The following is a 21,985-nucleotide window of genomic DNA, read 5'->3' as shown; positions in this document are numbered from 1 at the left end:
AAAGAAATAAAATCAATGATACTCTGAGCTTGTAGAAGATTTAAACATTGCATGAACAACACTGGCTTAGAAAAACACTGAATATTAGACATTCTTAAAAAGTTACTTTAACACTTTTATGTACATTATGATTATATAAACAATTATAGGATTGGTCACAATCTATTGTTTATAGCTAATTACCAGCATGTTAATGGAGGCTGATGAGTCATTGTCGAACCAATTATAATCAGCCATTTTCATTGTTTATTAAATATGGCCCTGTATCAGTGGTTTTCAGTGTGAAGCGACCTCACTGGGGGCGCTAGAGCATATAAAGGGAGGTGCAGGAGTAGTGACAAGCAGCAAAACATACAATGGCTTTTAAGATCCGCCAATAACACTCGTGTGAATAGAAACGTGAGTGAAGCACTTTTTGGTTGAGCAGAATCAGCTCTTGAGAGCTGTGTGTGAACCTTGGATCAGATATAAATCCCCCAACTAAAACTAAAAACAAATACGTATAACAATTTTCCTTGAAGTGAAAAAATAAAGCAACATCTAGTATGGGGGAGGGGGAGAGGTCCTCCTCCTAAGACTTTGAAAACCCCTTCCCTATACTAACGTACACCAGTCCTGATTTTCTGATCACAGGTCAAATTCTTGATACTTAATGACATATATACAGGTCCATGTTTTTACTTATTGAATTCCATAGCTGTACAAACTTCAATAACTCTTGACAACACCTTACAACTAATCAAGTACCCCAAAACTTTTTGAATCTTACATTGGTTTTGTACAAAACACATTGAACTTACAGCCCCACTATATTAGATGACAACATCATCAGATACAAACACTTCATGCTCCATCAATTAAAGTTAAAACATAAAAAATATGCACTTACGCTAATAACAATTTGTAAAATAAATAACCCCACAAACACAAATGCCCACTAATCTCTTAAAGAGACATTCACACATATCTCTATAGATTTGCAGAACATCAGGTTAATTGCACACACGTCACTTATCAGCATAACTACACAAAAAATGGATCAATTAACACACAGGCTCATGACTGATAACTTCCCAAATCGCCATCATGTTTGTCATTAATTATGCAACTTTTGTTTTGCAGTTATTCGCTTCTAGTTACACATCTTTTTCTATCAGTACAAGGGCATTGCGTATTTTAAAACAAACTCGGCATTTGGCAAAATAAAAGAGGAAGACCTGCAGGGGTAAAATGCTTATAAAATACTTATGAGAGTACTTCTGACACAGACTGTCAACTTACAACAGCTGTGAGACTCATTTTACAAGAGAAAAAAAGAGCATTGGATCTTGTACTTTTTGGTACATTTTTAACTTATTTAACATATTTTGAAATTACATTTTACATAATTTTGTTTTCTGGTATATTTGAACCCTTTTCCTGCTGAACTATTTCCATCCCTGTGCTGAGTCGTTTTGGAGTTTTTAGATGCTGCACACATTTAAGCCTCAGTGTAGGGCATTTTCCAGTGAGAATCCCACATACAGAACATCAGGTTAATTGCACACACGTCACTTATCAGCATAACTACACAAAAAATGGATCAATTAACACACAGGCTCATGACTGATAACTTCCCAAATCGCCATCATGTTTGTCATTAATTATGCAACTTTTGTTTTGCAGTTATTCGCTTCTAGTTACACATCTTTTTCTATCAGTACAAGGGCATTGCGTATTTTAAAACAAACTCGGCATTTGGCAAAATAAAAGAGGAAGACCTGCAGGGGTAAAATGCTTATAAAATACTTATGAGAGTACTTCTGACACAGACTGTCAACTTACAACAGCTGTGAGACTCATTTTACAAGAGAAAAAAAGAGCATTGGATCTTGTACTTTTTGGTACATTTTTAACTTATTTAACATATTTTGAAATTACATTTTACATAATTTTGTTTTCTGGTATATTTGAACCCTTTTCCTGCTGAACTATTTCCATCCCTGTGCTGAGTCGTTTTGGAGTTTTTAGATGCTGCACACATTTAAGCCTCAGTGTAGGGCATTTTCCAGTGAGAATCCCACATACATTATATTTTAATTTTTTTTCAACAGATCCAGCAGATTCAAACTATACTGTTATTTTATGTGTAAATTGTGACGTGAGAATTCTACATTTTCTTTTTAAATTCATATTAAAATTTCTATAAGCAAAGTTGTAAGCAACTGTGTGTGTTTATTTTGTTTTTCTTCTAAACTCTATAGTTAAAAGAAGAAGGGATTATCCTTATATGTTAGGACCTTTGGGTACAGTTTTATTACTTTGCACATATAACTGTGCACATAGGGTTCCCATAATAAATTATAAAGGGAGCATCCTACAGCAGCCTGGCTCTTCCAGGTTTTCAGAGCTTCCCATGCAATGGCGTGGCCACTTGGCCACCTCATAGTGTCTGGGCAAGTGTGTCGTCATGCAAAGTTAAGGGGTCAAATAAGAATTTTATTGCACGATTGAATTGTTTTTCTTTTCTGTTTACTTTAAATACAAATTGCATTATGTTCAATTAATATGTTTGTAATACATACTTTGATTATGCTTTTAAAGAGCTTATTTTAATGAACACTATACTAAAATGTATGTCTCTCCTATGCTTACAGAAATGTAGGTACCGTCCCCTAATAAGTAAAATTTGTCTTCCCAGAATCCTGTGTAGGACATTGTAACACTAATAGATCTTTTTAAATAATCTTGCCTGAATGTCAAGCTTTAGAGATTCGGGCCCCTAGACAAGGGTTAGTGTCACAAACCAACTACTCCAAGCGAGTCAGTGATGTAGTTTTATGGGTGCAAGGGTTAAAATTAAATCAATTTCTGTCTGTACTAGACATACAAAAAATACTATTACTATTACTACTACTATGCAAGCTGATACTACCAGGACATTTTTAGTACAGGAAGGCCTCGGTCGCCCCAACCTAATAGATTACAAAAAAAACAAAATACAATTTTGTTAAAATACTAATAACAGTCTCTTAAGTAACGTGAATCTTCTACCAGACAAAGGCAAAACTTAATAATTTATTATGAACAAAAAGTTCACAGTGCATACATTAAAAAGATGTCACAAAAACAGAATTACACCAGGCAGTTTAAAATAAAAGGTGAAAAAATAAGAAAAAAATCGTATTAACTCCTTACTAGCAAGATAAAACGTATTAACTATCCCCAGAGAGCTTTGGCGAAGAAAGGGACATCTAGTACAACATAGGTTGGCTCCCAACTGAATGACAATATTATTTTGCTGAAACCACAATTACATTTTTTTTTTCCCCCTGAGGTCTGGTTTCTGACCAGGCACCTTCCAGAGTGGGCAAATAAGGTAGCCACCCCTTTTTACGGCAGGCCATAAACCAGTTGCAAGCCCTGGTTGAATTTACAGGATACCTTATCATTTTAGTAATGTAAATACAGTAGTACACATACATATAAAAGCAATCCATTGTGGCATCATCAGTATCATTTTGATACCAAACATGACGTCTGTCTTATTTAGTCACCCAATAACACAAAAGTGATTAAAACAAGTCTTAAGATATCCTAGAGTGTCACCTCTGATCAACCTCAGGTTTGTGTCTTGATAAGGACACTATTTTCTGTTACTCTGTGTTGAGGAACCAGGTCTCTGAATGTATGTAATTAAAGTTTGCTCAAGTGAAACCTAGAAACTATTTAAGAAAGGAGGTATGTTTTTTTTAAGAATAAACACAGGGATATACTTATCTGAAGAAAAAAAATTAACACACTGAGAAAAGGTTAACTCTTCACAACCTAAAATCATGAGGTCTTCAACACAAGAGTTAACAAAGTATTCAACGCAATTAGAGGTAAAGGGAAGTGAAACCCAAATATTGTCTTTAATGTTTCAGATATATCATACAATTTAAAGGGACATAAAAAAGTTGGGATAGAGACAAAATATAATATGTACTTTAATTACTTTACCTGCAAATTTATACTGCCGTGCCTCGCAATTAACCCTTTCTTTTAAGTTTCCGAATTGTACAGCTCTAACTCCCCCACACAATTCCTTCTATGGCTGCATCTATATCCACCTTTGATTTGGTAGAATGCAGACTTTAACAGTCATTATCTGCTGGAGTATGCCTAGAAGTAAAAAAGTTGCTGAAATACGATGCCTGTGTTTCTGATAAAGGGGGGGGGGTGGTTGGATCCGACTTATCCAGACAGCATGACTATGTAACCAATGTTGCTTATTTTTGAAAATTATTTTAAAATATTTGCCTGCAATTTTTAAACATTTTTTTATGCAAACTATTTTCCACTTAATTAGCCCTTTTAGGATATGCACAGATCTCAACATGTTTTATGGCACTTTAAAAACAACTTTTCAATTAAGTTCTATTATCTAATTTGCTTTGTTCTTTTCATATCCTTTGTTGAAAAGCCTACCTAGGTAGGCTCATGACCTGGGAGCTAGTTGCTGATCGGTGGCTGCACATATAATCCTCTTGTCATTGGTTTACTAACATGTTCAGTTAAAAGACGTAAATTGGAAAATTTTATTAAAATTGTATGCTCTGTCTGAATCATGAAAGAAAAAAATTGTGTTTCATGTCCCTTTAATAATAATAATAATAATAATAACTAGTATTTATATAGCGCCTTTCTCCCAGTGGGACTCAAAGCGCTTTTTCAGCGCTCGGTATCGGAATTAACCAAATCGGCAGCTGAATAGTAATAGTTGTTATTATTACCCAATTTAATGGTACTCATTTTATCGACCTCGGAAGGATGAAGGGCTGAGTCGGCCCTGCCGGGTTTTGAACCTGTGACCTTGGATCTTTTAAACAGGCTTTCTTTGTAGTCATGGCATTTAAAGGGACATTAAACACCTGTTGATTTGGTGTACAAATTGTGTGTTGTCCAACGTTCCCTACAGAGGCCAAAAGGTAAAACCTAAGTTGTCAGTGCAGCAAATTGCCTAAAACCAACTATTTGATTTGCAGCATTTGCAGTGTACAGAATTTGCTTTTTGTCCTTTCTAGGAAGTATGAGATAAATACAATATTGACCAAAAAAAAGCAAATGTTTTTAATGTCTTTCTAAAGTATTGTAAAGACAATTATAAACATATATATGCACATATGTATTCAATTATATAGACAGTCCTGCACAAAAAAAAAAAACAGCTGATTTAGAGGCAGAAGATTTTAATAAGCTTCAACTGTCATTATACTTTATGCTTATCAGTTACCGCCTTCCTGTGCACACTGTAATCTGAATAAACTATGCACAGAGAAATGTCAAGAATTTGAAGTTATAAGATATTTATCTTGGGCCATAGAAAAAGCACTTTCACTAATACTTTATTTTGTTGTAAGATGATTATTTTCAGTAAAGCAGAACAGCTCAAGATCAAAGGAGATTTAAAAGAAGCAGGGTCTATAGGGTCAGAGATTTATATCTAACATTTTTAATTCTACTTCTGTACTAAGGAAACTATTTTTATATGCAGGACTTACTTCACATCTTGACCACAAGCAAAACGAATAGAATTGAGGTCAGACAGTAACACGTGCCTGGAACATCATGGCTAATGGCCAGAAACATAACAATCTTGTGAATTATCTGCCCTTGTTATTATGCATTAAGGGAGCAGTAGTTAAAACATAATCTCTGGTTTAAAGTCCCGGGCTGTAACGTAATAAATAAAGATAGGAAAATGGCTAATTGCAGAGGATTATGTTTTACGATAAGAGATGTAACATTTCAAAGAAATTCTGTTAAATAAGGAAAGTTCAAATAAAAATGTATGTCATGAACTACTCTAATCTTTAGGAGGCAGAAATACATAGGACTTCATAACAGAGAAAAGGAAGCTAATATTTCAGCAGCTTACATTTAAGGTGATTCTAAATCCTAGCGTTTTTGAAACTCTAGGCTGTACCTTTGCAATAATAAAATGTTTATGACCCATTTAGTCGTCCATTCATCGGCTCTCAGCAAAAACATCACTTACAATAATACTTAAATAAAATAAAGACAGAGACTTTAATTTGGATAAAGATCTGGCCACAGCCTGTTTATTAAATAACACATAACTTTAAATAACACTTAAAAATGAACCACTGTTAAACACAATAACATGATGAAAATCAATAATCATTTCTTTGTTTGTGCCAGCACCAATATAATATATAATCTTCCACTTTCAAATTCACAATTTCAATTGACCAGGCCGTCTTTTATTTCCACTGGACATAGCAAGGTGCCCAGTCCGTTATTTATTTTACTCTTTTCCTCAGCTGCAAGGGACCCTGTTCCCAAGTAGCCAATTACCCAGCTCTCCCACCCCTTGGGGAGGCTACCAAATAAACCCCTCTTTTTGCCATGGTCATAAAATTTTGATGCCTAGAACACCCGCCTTAAAGCTGTGACAAAACAATAACTACTTAGGGAGGGAGGGAGGGAAGATGATCGCCGTACTACTCCTGTCTGGTGAGTAACAGGAACTGAATTGGCGCAAAACTCCCCTTCCTGGGACCTCCTACCTAATCCTTCCCCTAGCACTGACGAGCCTAACTCCTCCCCTTGGGTCAAGGACCCCTCCATCTACATGCCTCCATTTGCGGGGCCTAACATGACCCATTGAGTTGTCCATTCATCGGCTCTCAGCAAAAGCATCACTTACAATAATACTTAAATAAAGACAGAGACTTAAATTTGGATAAAGATTTGGCCACAGCCTGTTTATTAAATAACACATAACTTTAAATAACACTTATAAATTAACCACTGTTAAACACAATAACATGATGAAAATCAATAACCATTTCTTTGTGCCAGCACGAATATAATATATAATCTTCCACTTTCAAATTCACAATTATAATTGACCAGGTCGTCTTTTATTTCCGCTGGACATAGCAAGGTGCCCAGTCCGTTATTTATTTTACTCTTTTCCTCAGCTGCGAGGGACCCCGTGCCCAAGTAGCCAATTACCCAGCTCTCCCACCCCTTGGGGATGCTACCAAATAAACCCCTCTTTTTGCCATGGTCATAAAATTTTGATGCCTAGCACACCCGCCACAAACTGGGAGGATAAAATCCTTCCAGTTCCGCCACCCTTCACATCAATAATTTTAATTTTTCTTGAATATTGAGAATGAAGAGCCGGAGCCCAAATTCGTTCAAATGAACGCCATCCCGCCTATAAAACTCACCAACACCCACATCCTCCAAATCATCATGGTAAACCACCGCACCCCCAACTTTTTTAACATAAGAAGCCACCAGCTTGTTGACTTTCCGCCTGCTGTTATCCGATCGGCAGTGATCCCAGGCTGCCCGCCAGATCAAACGTGGCACTATATTTGACCATACAATCAACAAATTTGGAAATAAAACCTGAAGCCTTGCACAATCATTTTTAATCCGCCACACAAGCTCCCTCTGAGGTATAAAACCCAAATCATTTCCCCCAGCATGTATGACTAACACCTGTGAAGGAGGGAAGGTCTTCGCATGCTCCAAAACCGTAAACAAAAGGCTGTCCCAACGAAGGCCCCTTACTCCAAACCAACGAAATACAGCCTTCTCCTTTTCAAAACCCAGCTGTAGGCCATTTTCCTTCACGGAAGCTCCTCTCTTCGCCCAATAAATAAAAGAGTGGCCCCCCACCCAAACTTGAACTGGATCTGAAAAATGATAAAGAAAACATAACATAAACCCTTACACCCGCCACTGCGGGTGAACATACGAACGAAAACATCTTGACTGCCACCTTCCAACACCCTTGATGATATCCTCACCCAGGCCCAACCACGCAGCCTCAGTGGCAGCACCAATCCTGAAGGAATGCATACCGAATTCCCTGGGATTCAAGCCCAACTTCCCCAGGACCTTCCCTAAAACCGCCTTAAACTGGTATTGAGAAAGTGCCCTGCCATCCAAATGTACCAACAACGAACCCCCAACAGGAGGCCTATAACTCATAAACTGTTGCAGCACAAGGCACGGTAATATCTCCAACCCCGTAGGGAACAACAAAATATTTGCACCCTTACCCAACTGATCGGTCTTTGACCGACTCAAAAATATGGACACTTGCTTGTCCGTAACCACAACATGTGAAACACCCAAACCACCTTGCATCATTTGTGATCCACTAATCAGCTCTGAGATGCGAAAAGCACTGAAAAAAGCCAAAACGAAAGCCATTCGAAACAGCAAGACTTTGTAAGGCGAATCACACACCACTGCCAATGCGTTCCACAACAATGACAGTACAGAGAAAGTAAACGGGCGGCGGCCGTCAGACCGTTGCATGTTCCGTTTCAGTCCTTTTATAATCTGACGAATACAAAAGGATTTTGTAATACCCACAAAGTTCAACAGTTTGAAACGAAATGAAAAGGCAGCTAAACGTCTGTCCACTGATGAAGGAGACAGGTTATCAAGCTTCCAACTCCATATCCATTTAAGCAGCATTCTCTGACAGGCTGCGTCTCCCTCAACCACCTTATGCTGTTGAAGGAACTCCTCCCACGACTCCCAAACCTTAGAGTACACTTACTCGGTGCCAAGGAGGCTCTTACCAAATCGGCAAGTCCTCCATACCAAGGGTCCACAATGACTCCGGAACATCTTTTACTATGTCGTCCGCCCATGGCGCCAAATCCCGAAATCGCCTCCACTGCGAATTAGAAAGCGCATCAGCAATAGAGTTCTGTGCACCTGGTAAATGCTGTGCCCTGACCAACACATTCAATTTCATACACTGCAGTACGAAAACTCTCAACAGCCGAACTACTGGAGGAGAGGAAGAACGCAAACAGTTAACAGCAGACACCACTCCCAAATTATCAGTTGAGAACAAAATAGACTGATCCCTCAATTCTGTGCTCCACACAAACAGAACCACCAGTATAGGGAACAGTTCCAAAAACACTAAATTCTTGATCAAGTCCAACCCTTCCACCCATCCAGCCAATCTGAGGCGCACCATTCATGCCCAAATATGGCCCCGAAACCCTTGCTCCCAGCAGCATCCATAACCAGCTCCAATTCCTCAGCCGAGGCCCTTGGGGCCTGGATTAATGCTGTACCATTGAAATGTGCTAGGAAAGCCTTCCACACACCCAAATCCTTTTAAAGAGGGGCAGTCAACCTAATGAAATGATGAGGCCGACCAATCCCTGCTGTAGCAAGGGAAAGCCTCCTGCAAAAAACCCTCCCCACCGGAATGATACGGCAAGCAAAATTACGTTTACCCAGCAATGATTGCATCTCCACCAATTTCACCTTCTTAACTGATAGGAAGTTATTAATTACCATAATTAAATCTTTTACTTTGTTAGGCGGAAGCCTACATTCCATGAGATCAGAATCTAATGTAATTCCCAGAAAACTTAAACATGTCACTGGGCCTTCAGATTTATCTAGTGCAATTGGAACATCGAATTCCTCAGCAATCTGGTAAAACGTGTCCCTCAAATTGGCACAAACCGCCTCTCCAGCAGGGCCCACGGACAAAAAATCGTCCACATAATGGACTACGGACGATAGGCCTGAAAGTTCTTTGACCACCCACTCCAAGAAGGTGCTAAAATTCTCAAATAATGAACATGAGATCGAACACCCTATTGGGAGACAGAGGTCCACAAAAAAACACCCATCAAAACAGCAACCCAGCAATCTCTGAGAAACCTGGTGGCCTGGCAATAGCCTGAAAGTCGCCTCGATGTCTACCTTAGCTAGCAAAGCATGCTTCCCAGCTACCCGAACCAGCTCCACCGCCGAATCAAAAGAAGCATACTACACCGAAACTAGATACCTTCGTTTACGGAATTCCCTTTTGGATACGATAAGTGGTGGATAAGCCGGAATTTACCAGTCTCCCTTTTTGGAACCACTCCCAGAGGAGATATCCGTAACCCAGTGAATGGCAAAGCCCCAAACGGACCGGCCATTCTACCCAAACCCAATTCTTTTAACAATTTTTCACGAACTACCTGAGGCCACTCCCTCGCAGACTTCAAATTACCATCGAAACGCTCCGAACCATCAACTGATGGTATAATAAAACCAAAAGTAAAACCGTGGAGCAAAACAGCCGCTTTTACACGGCAACCCCTTTCATTACCATAGCGACCTAACCTGTGCTCCATATTTTGTACCCTGATTGGCGACGCCCCCTTTTTCAGGAAAATCAGACTTCCCTGGTCTCTTACCTTTTTTTTTTAAAACATTTAGCGAATGCGTGTGCCCTGCTGCAGCCAGAGCATTCGTGCCTGAATTTACAGGTACTGCCCCATTTGCATTGACCTTCGTTAAATGCAAAACAGAAACCCTTTTTTCCCACTGCCGACGAACTGGCTGCCGCTAAGCCACCAGCCGTAGATCGAAAGGGCTGAGAGGCCCATAAAGGAGTCATCACTTTTAACCACAAACCCATGTCACGGTCATCCCACTTCATATCGGGTTTGACAGCAAGCCGTTGACGAAAATGATCGTCGTAGGTCCACAAAGCCATCCCCCCGTATGTCCGCTGAGCAGCCGCAATCTCATCTAAGTAGCAGAACATTGGGGCCCCTTGGTCCGGGAACCTGTCTGCCATCACACTGGCATAGATCAAAAACGCCTGGAACCAATTAGTGAACGTTCTAGGCAATTTGCGATACCTTTTTTTACGTTCATCCTCTTCCTTCTTACTAGCCTCCTTCTTAGTATCATCCGATACCTTGAAGGACTGCTCCAAAGGCAACATGGAGAAAAGTTCTATATACTCCCTCTTGCAAATCTTGTCTTTCGTTTCTTTTGGTATATGCAACCCTAAAGGACTGATAGAGCAAAGGCAAGACCGCGACTTTGCGGTATCTTCCACCCTAATGCCTGGAACCTCGCCCATGGCAGTTAAAAGCCCTCCCTGTGCAGTATCCTGGCTAGCCAAAGCCAAAGTAGAAGCACCATCACCGACAATGGGAATTGGAACCGGAACGCCCACTTGGGAAACTGGAACTGCCGCCCCTGACAACGGAGCCCAAGCCCTGGCCACAGATGGTTGAGTAGCAACAGGGGCCGTAGAGGCCTCCAACTTCCGCAACAACTCCCGCTACCCCTCCAGTAGACTTACAGATACACTAGTTGACCCTGCAACATTCGACATGTCCCTCAATACCCCCCCGACCTATACAAGTCTGAATGCTCACCTGCCACCGTCGTCACGTTCCGTGTGTCCAGAAGGTCTGCTGAAACACACAGGTCCCCCATGGCTGCTGGAGGTCCCCCATCAGAATGGGAAACACCCTTAGGCGCCTGCAAAACATTGTGGAGATGACCCACAGAAATTTCGCCATTATCCTTAGGAGCGGTATCTGTGCATCTCTGTGGCAATACATTACCACCCAAACCTTTAGCTCTTTTCAACCTAGGCAAAACATAATCTGATGGAATCCTTTGCGTCACCTCCCTACTTCTAACATCACCACTGTAATCGGACGCCCTGATGGCCGTCAACAACGGCATCCCCCGCCCCCTCATTATGCACAACTGTCCCAACCCTTAAGTCAGTCCTACCAGATTTAAAGTTGAGAAAGAGGGCGCCACATAGCGTAATATGTTTGAGACAACTTCAAAGGTAAAATGAATCAAAAATGCTTACCGAATGGAAATGCACCGTACTGTGACCGGTGCTGACAAGCCGGCTAACACTCACAGTGGTTAGTACACTGATGTCTGTGGTATACTGCGTCTGTGTGCAGGTCGAGTGATTCTGTCTGACTCCTGTGTCGGATCGCTCACTTTCTCAGCCAACGTGATATTGTTTTCATGCCTGAGGAAACGACCGGTTACGGTCGAGAAACGCGTAGCGATACTTTATATGGAATAAATATCTTTTAACTTACACGGAAGTTGTCCTTTTTGCTTTTACCGGCAATTTGCAAGGGTCAAGGTGTCACACTTAACCTGCAGTGTGAATTTAACAAAACAATATCACGTTGGCTGAGAAAGTGAGCGATCCGACACAGGAGTCAGACAGAATCACTCGACCTGCACACAGACGCAGTATACCACAGACATCAGTGTACTAACCACTGTGAGTGTTAGCCGGCTTGTCAGCACCGGTCACAGTACGGTGCATTTCCATTCGGTAAGCATTTTTGATTCATTTTACCTTTGAAGTTGTCTCAAACATATTACGCTATGTGGCGCCCTCTTTCTCAACTTTAATTCTACAGAATCCCCACACCGAGGATTAGAGGAGCTGCCTTCAATGAAACAATAATCACCACGTAACTGCATTTACTTCACCCGGCTTGCCTCATAGGAGCCATTTGGCAATATCGATCCAATCATCAAACTGACGGTTTGTGAAGTGACTGATTCACATTTTTTCTTTAGCGCACCCCTATTGTTTGGATCCCTCGCTGGATTCCAAATTTGTCAGTCCTACCAGATGTTTGAAACCTCCCACCTTCTTCCAATCTGTCCCTATATGTGTGAGCACTGTCACCTACCACCAAAGAATTGTAGGCCTCACCAGACGCCGGTCCATTTCTAGGGTCTAGATAAATCGACTCCGTCCATGAATCCGCCAGACAGAAGGAGTCCTCCTCTCCACCATCAACAGGGCACCTCTCAATCTGCTGCTCCAAAGATGCGCCCCTTGAGGCTAACACTGTACCTGCTAGTGGAGAGGAAACATTAGCACAAAAATCTGACACATGACTTCTATGCTGAGTCCCTTCAAAAGATTGCTCCCCCCCAGTAACATTAATATGAGGAAACCTAACACCCCTAGGTGACTGCAAACTCAAACTCCTCTTACGCTCAGCTAACATGGGGGAAAGGGGTACCACATCCTTACCCTCAGATGAGCTAGGGAAATCTTCTATAATCACAGGATCAGAGTGCACGTTAGGGCCCCCCCTCCCACGAACACCTCTTCCTGCAACACCTCTCCTCTTTGCCCTAGTGGGCCTACCCCCATGAACTTGGTCCCTAGACTTGAAAAATCCTGAGCTACCCCTAGCCCTAGGGCGGACTTGCAACTGCTTAACCCCTAATTGACCTACTTGGATGGGCCTGGCCTCAGCAAGCGGTACTGAAAACCCCATAACATCTTCATTTTGGGCCATAATCCCACCCTCCCCAGGCCATGAATCTAGCACCATAAAATCTTCCCCTAACTGGCTGGACCCAGCCTTAGAGGGGCCTGACTGGCTAACTGTATCCCCACAAACCACATATACTTTTGGACTAACAGATGATCCCTCCTTTGAAACCTCCCCAGGCCCCCTCAGGCCGTGCTGACCCACATGCTCAAAATGTACATCCCTGCTATCACATGATCCCACTCCAGCCACCTCCCTAGGCCCCTTCAGGCTGTGTTGGCCTTCCTGCATAAACCGTACACGTTGTTTTGGGACCTGCGTAGAGTGTACAATGGCCGTTATGTCCAGGGGCCGCCCCAACCCCAAACACTTACCCTCCATTACCGCCTCTGTCCCTGCTGGGGCCACTGCCTCTGAACTTGACTCCACAGCCGCCTTCCCACCAGGATCTCTCCTACCGCCGCTGGGACTTCTCCTCCTCTGACCACCTGCTGATCCCTGCTCAGGTCTGAGCCGTTCTGGAAGTTGAGAGCGCCGCGCAGGTCTGGATCTTAGGACCGGAACATCCTCTTCAAGTGGAATGCCATCCTCCTGCAGAAGAACCTCCAGCTGGGAATGAATCCAATCCGGACCTCTGGCTCCAGCGACGTCCCGCAACCTGCTCATCAACTCGTCCAACTCCATGGCACCGGCAGAAGAAGACCTGGAAAAGAAGAAGATGATCGCCGCACTACTCCTGTCCGGTGAGTAACAGGAACTGAATTGGCGCCAAACTCCCCTTCCTGGGACCTCCTACCTAATCCTTCCCCTAGCACTGATGAGCCTAACTCCTCCCCTTGGGTCAAGGACCCCTCCACCTACGTGCCTCCGTTTGCGGGGCCTAAAAATACATGATGTTTCAGTGAGCGTATGATTAAAAGTACCTTTATTCTGCTGATCTTCACACTAAATAACCCACTCCAGACGCTCTTGGCAAAACTATTTTTTTTTTCATGAGATGGCATTTCCAACTCTTATCCAATAGTAATACATGGTACATGTAAGCAGGTGTAGTAAGCAATCAGGGTACTGGTATGCAGGTGCAGTAAGGAATCAGGGTACATGTAAGCAGGTGTAGTAGGGAATCAGGGTACATGTAAGCAGGTGTAGTAAGCAATCAGGGTACTGGTATGCAGGTGCAGTAAGGAATCAGGGTACATGTAAGCAGGTGTAGTAGGGAATCAGGGTACATGTAAGCAGGTGTAGTAAGCAATCAGGGTGCTGGTATGCAGGTGCAGTAAGGAATTAGGGTACATCATGTAAGCAGGTGTAGTAAGCAATCAGGGTACTGGTATAAAGGTGCAGTAAGGAATGGTAAATAAAGGGATTATCTATCTTTTTAAACAATAACATTTTTGGTGTTAACTGTCTCTTTAAGATTCATTTTGATATTACTGTCCCTTTACATTTAAAATTTAGCAGTCAAAAAAATGACATTCTACAATAAAATAATTATTTTTACATTAGAATAAGCAGCAAGGTACAGATAGTTTAGCAGAGAACGTTCAGCAATATCAGACAACGTTAACTAAGTGCTGTATCTTTTTTGATATTGGGGACAGACAAAATAAAAGCTATTAACTATAGATAATATACAGAAACAAATAGAGACAATGCTACAAAAAGACAGCACCTTGAGAAAAGATCAAGAAGGAATAATATATCCACGACTTCCAGATGGTCTGATAGCAATCTTATCAAATTGAAACAACCTCTGAAATAATTAGATATCCCACCATTTTCTAGCCCCTTCCATTTGCAAGAGAACAAAGAAAGAAAAACTCCTGATGGCGCAATAATAGCTCGACCGGTCATGGTAAAAGTGTTCAAATTTCAAGATAAAGTAACTTTGATGAGAGCATAGAGTAAAAAAAAAAATCAATTTGCAAATAGAAGGCAAAAGCTTTTATTCTATCAAGATTTCTCAGCTGAAACCTGTAAGAAGGGAAGTGCTCTAAACCAATTAAAGAACGGTGCTGAGCCAGAGACATCACAAGGTGCAACGTTTTTTGGCAACCTAGAAGTGGTAGGAAAATGTCATCAAATTATAACTGAAGCCTTTGAACAAGAATCCCTCCTTAGATGTTAAATAATGTTGGGTTATTTTAGAATTGTCTTTTTTTTTTTTTAAAGGAATATAAATCCCACATATTTCTTTCATGATTCAGATAGAACATACAATTTTAAACAAATTTACTTCTATTATCTAATTTTCTTCAATTTCTTGTTATCCTTTGTTAAAAAGCAGGGAGGGAAGTTCAGGAGTGTGCACGTGTCTGCAGTACTATATGGCAGCAGTATTAAAAGAATGTTATACATTAACAAGGGCACTAGATGGCAGCACTATTTCCTGTCATGTAGTTCTCCAGACATGCACTCTACCTATCTAGATATCCCTTCAACAAAGAATAACATGAAAATAACAAAAAATTGATAATAGAAATACATTGGAAATTTTGTTTTAAAATTATATACTCATTATATGTGTCATGAAAGAAAAAAATGGTATTCATGTCCCTTTAAGATATTGATTTTTTTATTTTTTATTTTAAAGATATTTTGTTTTTTAATGTCCCACAATAATGAGATAAAAAATAAATAAAAATTGAAACATTTATTTCAAATGGGCAGTGGGTAAATGATAAAGAAGATTAAGAAATGGCAAAGACTGAGATTATACTAAAATGCATACGCAGCTGGGTTTTGGCGCAGGTTCACATAGCCTGTTGCCACTTATTTATGTTTAAATATTTTTATTGAAAATTATTTTTTCATTTCCTTCTCATATAAGTTTCCAACAAACAGAAATACAAAAAAGAACCATTATATTTGGGAAAAAAGTAGATATCTTCAAACAATGCTACCTTGTTAGTGTTGCCACTTATTTAAAGAGACATAAAACCAATTTCCAATTTACTTCTTGTATCTAATTTGCTTAGTTCTCTTGATATCCTTTGTTGAAAAGCATACCTAGTTAGACACAGGAGCTGGGAGGTAGCTGCTGATTGGTGGCTGGACATATTTGCTTCTTGTGATTGACTTACCAATGTGTTCAGCTAGCTCCCAGTAGTGCATTGCTGCTCCTTCAAGAAAGGATGCCAAGAGAATAAAGCAAAAATAATAATAAGTAAATTGGAAAGTTGTTTAAAATTGTATTTGCTATCTAATTTATTAATAGAAAATGTGGGGTTTCATGACACTTTAAGAAGCAGAAGCTGCTTTTTTTTCCTCTCCGTCACCTCAAAAGTTGCAAAATCAATCACCCAGACACTCACTTGTTTTAGTTGCTCAGGAGCAGGGTGCGGCGTTGCACAAGAATCCTCTTGTGCAATGTTAAATTTCGCCCTGCAATGCAGCATCGCTAGTGGTGATTGCAGGCGGACAAGTTCACTACTTGCCAATTGCAGGCAGACAGGTTCACTTCTTGCCAATTGCAGGCAGACAGGTTCACTACTTGCCAATTGCAGGCAGACAAGTTCACTACTTGCCAATTGCAGGCAGACAGGTTCACTACTTGCCAATTGCAGGCAGACAGCTTCACTACTTGTCAATTGCAGGCAGACAGGTTCACTACTTGCCATTTGCAGGCAGACAGCTTCACTACTTGTCAGTTGCAGGCAGACAGGTTCACTACTTGCCAATTGCAGGCAGACAGGTTCACTACTTGCCAATTGCAAGCAGACAAGTTCACTACTTGAAAATTGCAGGCGGACAGGTTCACTATTTGACAATTGCAGGCAGACAGGTTAACTACTTGTCAATTGCAGGCAGACAGGTTCACTACTTGCCAATTGCAGGCAGACAGGTTCACTACTTGCCAATTGCAGGCAGACAGGTTCACTACTTGTCAATTGCAGGCGGACAGGTTCACTACCTGCCAATTGCAGGCAGACAGGTTCACTACTTGCAAACCTGGCGCCTGAAGGGATAGTAAATGTGTGTATTTTCCAAATCTCACAAGCCATTCTAGAGAAAAGATTTATTTCTTGTATTAAAAAAGGCACTATACTGTAAAATTGTTCTCACTTAATGTGTTTCCAGTGACTTGCTATACCAGCCGTATTAAATGTATAACAAATTATTTGCTTGCATTTATTTTTGTTTTGAAACAACAGTTTTTACTCATTACAACCTCAACCTATTGTTCTCAGGAATATGTCCAGTAAGGGACACTGAAGTTAAAATTAAAATGCCGGGGGGCGGAGCTAGCAGCCGAAGCAGTCAGACGTGCCATAACAGAGCTCCTAACGCTTGTTCAATAATATATAAATGTATGGCACGTTTGACATTAATTCACTCCTCTATCTAGCTTTTTATATATTCCACAACAGAAACTACTTAAATTGAGCTATCACCATATAACAATCCTTGCAATAATTACATAAAGGCCTCCAGCTGACAGAGACCTCGACGGAGTGGGCCGCCATTACTGAAAATATCTACGCATCTCCCTACTGGATAGAGTTACGGCTTCCATACTATTGCTAACGCTTCCACTACACAATGGAAAGACGAATCCTCTCGGCGCTGCATCTATTAATACGCTCTTTGGATTTACACCAGCAAGCGATTGTTGCGGATCTGAGAGCTGCTATGAGCTCATCTCTACCTACAGGGGTGCCAGAGGAGCCGATGGCGGTATCCGGTAAGGGGGAACTGGACCCGCCGCAACGAGATGCAGACACATCCCGAGATTTAGAGAAGACCTGTCAGAAAGGCCTGATCATCACAGGAAGCCCCAGCATCGAAGTAGCAGCGCAGATAGGCATGAGTGAGCGGAACAGCGCCACACAGTCGACGGGATCAGAGCAGCACTCAGCGGAGCACCTGGAGCTATCGCAGATACCGCAGCGCAGACCGATCCAAGTGTGCAGCTTAAGTTTTGAGTCTAGCAATCTCTCTTTCACTATGTCTGCCGGAGCCCTGTCCATTGACAAACCGGAGCACGGATTTGAATGGGGCGCAGTGTACTGGAGCCGGCCACACATACCTCTACTGACCATAGGAGTAATCAACTGGCACCGGGGACTCCAGCAGGTACATAATCCATATGCCCAAACTTTGCCTGCGACACAGCTGACTATTTCTCTTTTGCTTGAGACAAAGAGGCCAACATGGGACCCGGGGAGTAATTTGGGGGTGGGTCACTGATTTGGCTCTGCCGTTGCTGAGGATAGAGCATGGGTTGTCGGACTATATCACCCAGAATTCGTCCGCCTACCCCGTAAAATGGATATTGGTTCTAAGGATATTATAGAACATATTGTCACCTTAACACTATCCTACCTTGCTCATGTAAAATTTGGAGTAGGATGGATGACATTATTCATTCACATAAAACTCTGGGGTTTTGTTTGCTCACCTATGACTGTTTCTAGCCTACATGATTCCCCTCCTGATGTTATACACTACCCAATCTGAGAGTGAATGAATAATTGAAATTTTGTATATGAGGTAGTACTCTTCTTTCCCCTGTAACTATGTTAAGATACTAGGCTCCTGTTTTACCTCCTAGCGCCAAGCTCATATGAGATAGCAATGTTCTGTCTTTTTAAAGAGGTTTTGTTGAACCCCCCTCATGCTAATTGCATCATATTATTACAGTATAATGTTGTACCTTGAGTTAACAGTACTCAGACTCTTAGCCGCAAACACAAGGTTAGATAAAACCCCTATTATCTTTATGGAAACCATACTATAATATCTAAGACTGTACTTTTGTCTCTGAAGCTATCATACTTAAATCAACTGATATGGGGACATTAGCTATCATTTTACAGACTAGGACTTCTTATAGATTTGCCCATAGGCCTATTACATATACTTACCCACTAGTTGTTCCCTACTCTAGAGGTAACTACACCAATTTATATATCTACTCATTGTCCTATTTAAACTAGCACCGTGAGGCTATTAATCTACACCCTAGAGCAAGTATGGCGTGCTCTTTACTTAGAGTTTATGATGCCTACAAGATTTCAGTTGTACTTTTTTACTGAAGGCATATATAGTTATTTTAAGCAGTACCTTCACCACCTGATCTAGCACAAAGTTTCTCCCTTATACCCAAAAGATCTGTAGCTCCAGAGGTCCCGCTAGATAATCAATCTAACTGGCTCCGCCCGTTCACTTCTAATAAAAATGTAAAAAAAAATGAGGTACCATGACAGCATGTTCAGTCACTAACATTTATCATACATCTGTCCCTAAGTCCACCAAATTTAAACTCCACAAGTGATGTGGCGGAGGCTTTTGGTATTTCATTGTGGCCTCTACCAGATCCTACTTTTCCATGGCTGATATTATTATGTGGTTTAGTTAAAGCCTTTTCTGATATCTGTAGCGTTTACTGTACCATGACTGTAGATACCACAAACCTAATAGTGATATTAATGCCTAGAAGATTGGACTAAACTTTATTTATCTTATTTCATATATGTTAAATGTATGTTTGCCCTTACCACTTTCAATCTGTGTCTGAACACATGCTTTTGTTATGTTATTATGGTTTATTACCTCAATAAAAATATTTGAAAAAAAAAAAAAAAAAATTAAAATGCCATAATTCAGATAGACCATGTAATTTTAAAAAAAAACGATCTAATTTACTTCTCTTAATCCTTTGTTGAAATCATACCTAGGTAGGCTCCAGACCAGCACTGCTGGGATCTAGCTGTTGATTGGTAGCTGCAAATATACAGATATACCAATCTGGAAAAAATTAAGAGACCACTGCACATTTATCAGTTTCTCTGGATTTACTATTTATAGGTTTGTGTTTGAGTAAAATTAACATTTTTGTTATCCTATAATATAAAAGGCCAAGTGTGTTTGTCCGAAGCTGTCATGCGCAGTAGAGATTGCACGAGGACAAACACACCTGGCCTTCAACAGAGTCTCAGACTGACCTGGCATACCGGGTGTGAGGGGGTGTGTGACGCAGATGGGACAGGGCGGGGCCAGACATGACATGGGCGGGACCAGGTGTGGTGTGGGCGGGGCCATGCGGACGTGAGAGAGCTCAAAGAGGGGGGATAGAGAGAGAGCAAGAGGGGGGATAGAGTGAGCAAAAGAGAGGGAGAGACACAGCAAAAGAGAGGGGAAAGGGGAGAGCAAAAGAAAAGGGAGAGAGAGTAAAAGAGAGGGGGAGAGAGAGACTAAAAGAGAGGGGGAGAGAGAGCAAAAGAGAGGGGGGAGAGCACAAAAGAGAGGGGAGAGAGAGATAGAGAGAGAGAATGCAAAAGAGAGGGGGGAAGAGAGAGGGGGAGAGAGAGCAAAAGAGAGGGGGCGAGAGAGAGAGAGTGCAAAAGAGAGGGGGGAAAGAGAGGGGGGAGTAAGAGAGAGAGCAAAAACAGAATTTATGCTTACCTGATAAATTTCTTTCTTTTGCGATGTACTGAGTCCACGGATTCATCCTAACTTGTGGGATATTGTCCTTCCTGACAGGAAGTAGCAAAGAGAGCACCACAGCAGAGCTGTCTATATAGCTCCCTCCTTAACTCCACCCCCCAGTCATTCGACCAAAGGCCAAGGAAGAAAAGGAGAAACTATAAGGTGCAGAGGTGACTGAAGTTTACATAAAAAATACCATCTGTCTTGAATAGGCAGGGCGCGCCGTGGACTCGGTACATCGCAAAAGAAAGAAATTTAACAGGTAAACATAAATTCTGTTTCCTTTTGCAAGATGTACCGAGTCCACGGATTCATCCTAACTTGTGCTGTCCAGCAGTCTCATAAGCCAAACGGATGATGCTTTTCAGCCAAAAGGAAAGAGAGGTAGCCGTAGCCTTTTGACCTCTATGCTTTCCAGCATAGACAACAAACAAAGAAGATGATTGGCGAAAATCTTTGGTTGCCTGCAAATAAAACTTCAAGGCACGAACCACGTCCAAGTTGTGCAACAGACGGTCCTTCTTAGAAGAAGGATTAGGACACAGAGAAGGAACAACAATTTCCTGATTGATATTCCTTAGGGAGGAACCCAGGTTTGGTACGCAAAACCACCTTATCAGCATGGAAAACAAGATAAGGCGAGTCATATTGTAATGCAGATAGTTCAGAAACTCTTCGAGCTGAAGAGATAGCAACTAGAAACAGAACTTTCCAAGATAGAAGCTTAATATCTATGGAATGCATGGGTTCAAACGGAACCCCCTGAAGAACTTTAAGAACTAAATTGAGACTCCATGGCGGAGCAACAGGTTTAAACACAGGCTTAATTCTAACTAAAGCCTGACAAAAAGCCAGAACGTCTGGGACATCTGCCAGACGCTTGTGCAACAGAATAGACAAAGCAGATATCTGTCCCTTTAAGGAACTAGCGGACAATCCTTTCTCCAATCCTTCTTACTCCATGAGTAGCCTTTGGATACACACCAAAAAAGATATTTATGCCATATCTTATGATAGATCTTCCTGGTGACAGGCTTTCGAGTCTGACTCAAGGTATCTATGACCGACTCAGAGAAACCCCGCTTTGATAAAATCAAGCGTTCAATCTCCAAGCAGTCAGTTGCAGAGAAATTAGATTTGGAAATTTGAATGGACCTTGAATAAAAAGGTCCCATCTCAGTGGCAGAGTCCATGGTGGCAGAGAAGACATGTCCACCAGATCTGCATACCAAGTCCTGCATGGCCACGCAGGCGCTATCAAAATCACTGAAGCTCTCTCCTGTTTGATTCTGGCAATCAGACGCGGAAGGAGAGAGAATGGTGGAAACACATAAGCCAGGTTGAACGACCAGGGTACTGCTAGAGCATCTATCAGTACTGCCTGAGGATCCCTTGACCTGGATCCGTAACAAGGAAGTTTGGCGTTCTGACGAGACGCC

Source organism: Bombina bombina, chromosome 3 (genome assembly GCF_027579735.1).
Source record: "Bombina bombina isolate aBomBom1 chromosome 3, aBomBom1.pri, whole genome shotgun sequence".
In the NCBI taxonomy this organism is placed as follows: domain Eukaryota; kingdom Metazoa; phylum Chordata; class Amphibia; order Anura; family Bombinatoridae; genus Bombina; species Bombina bombina.
The sequence above is the reverse complement of the archived record's forward strand: the minus strand, read 5'-3'. Positions refer to the sequence as shown.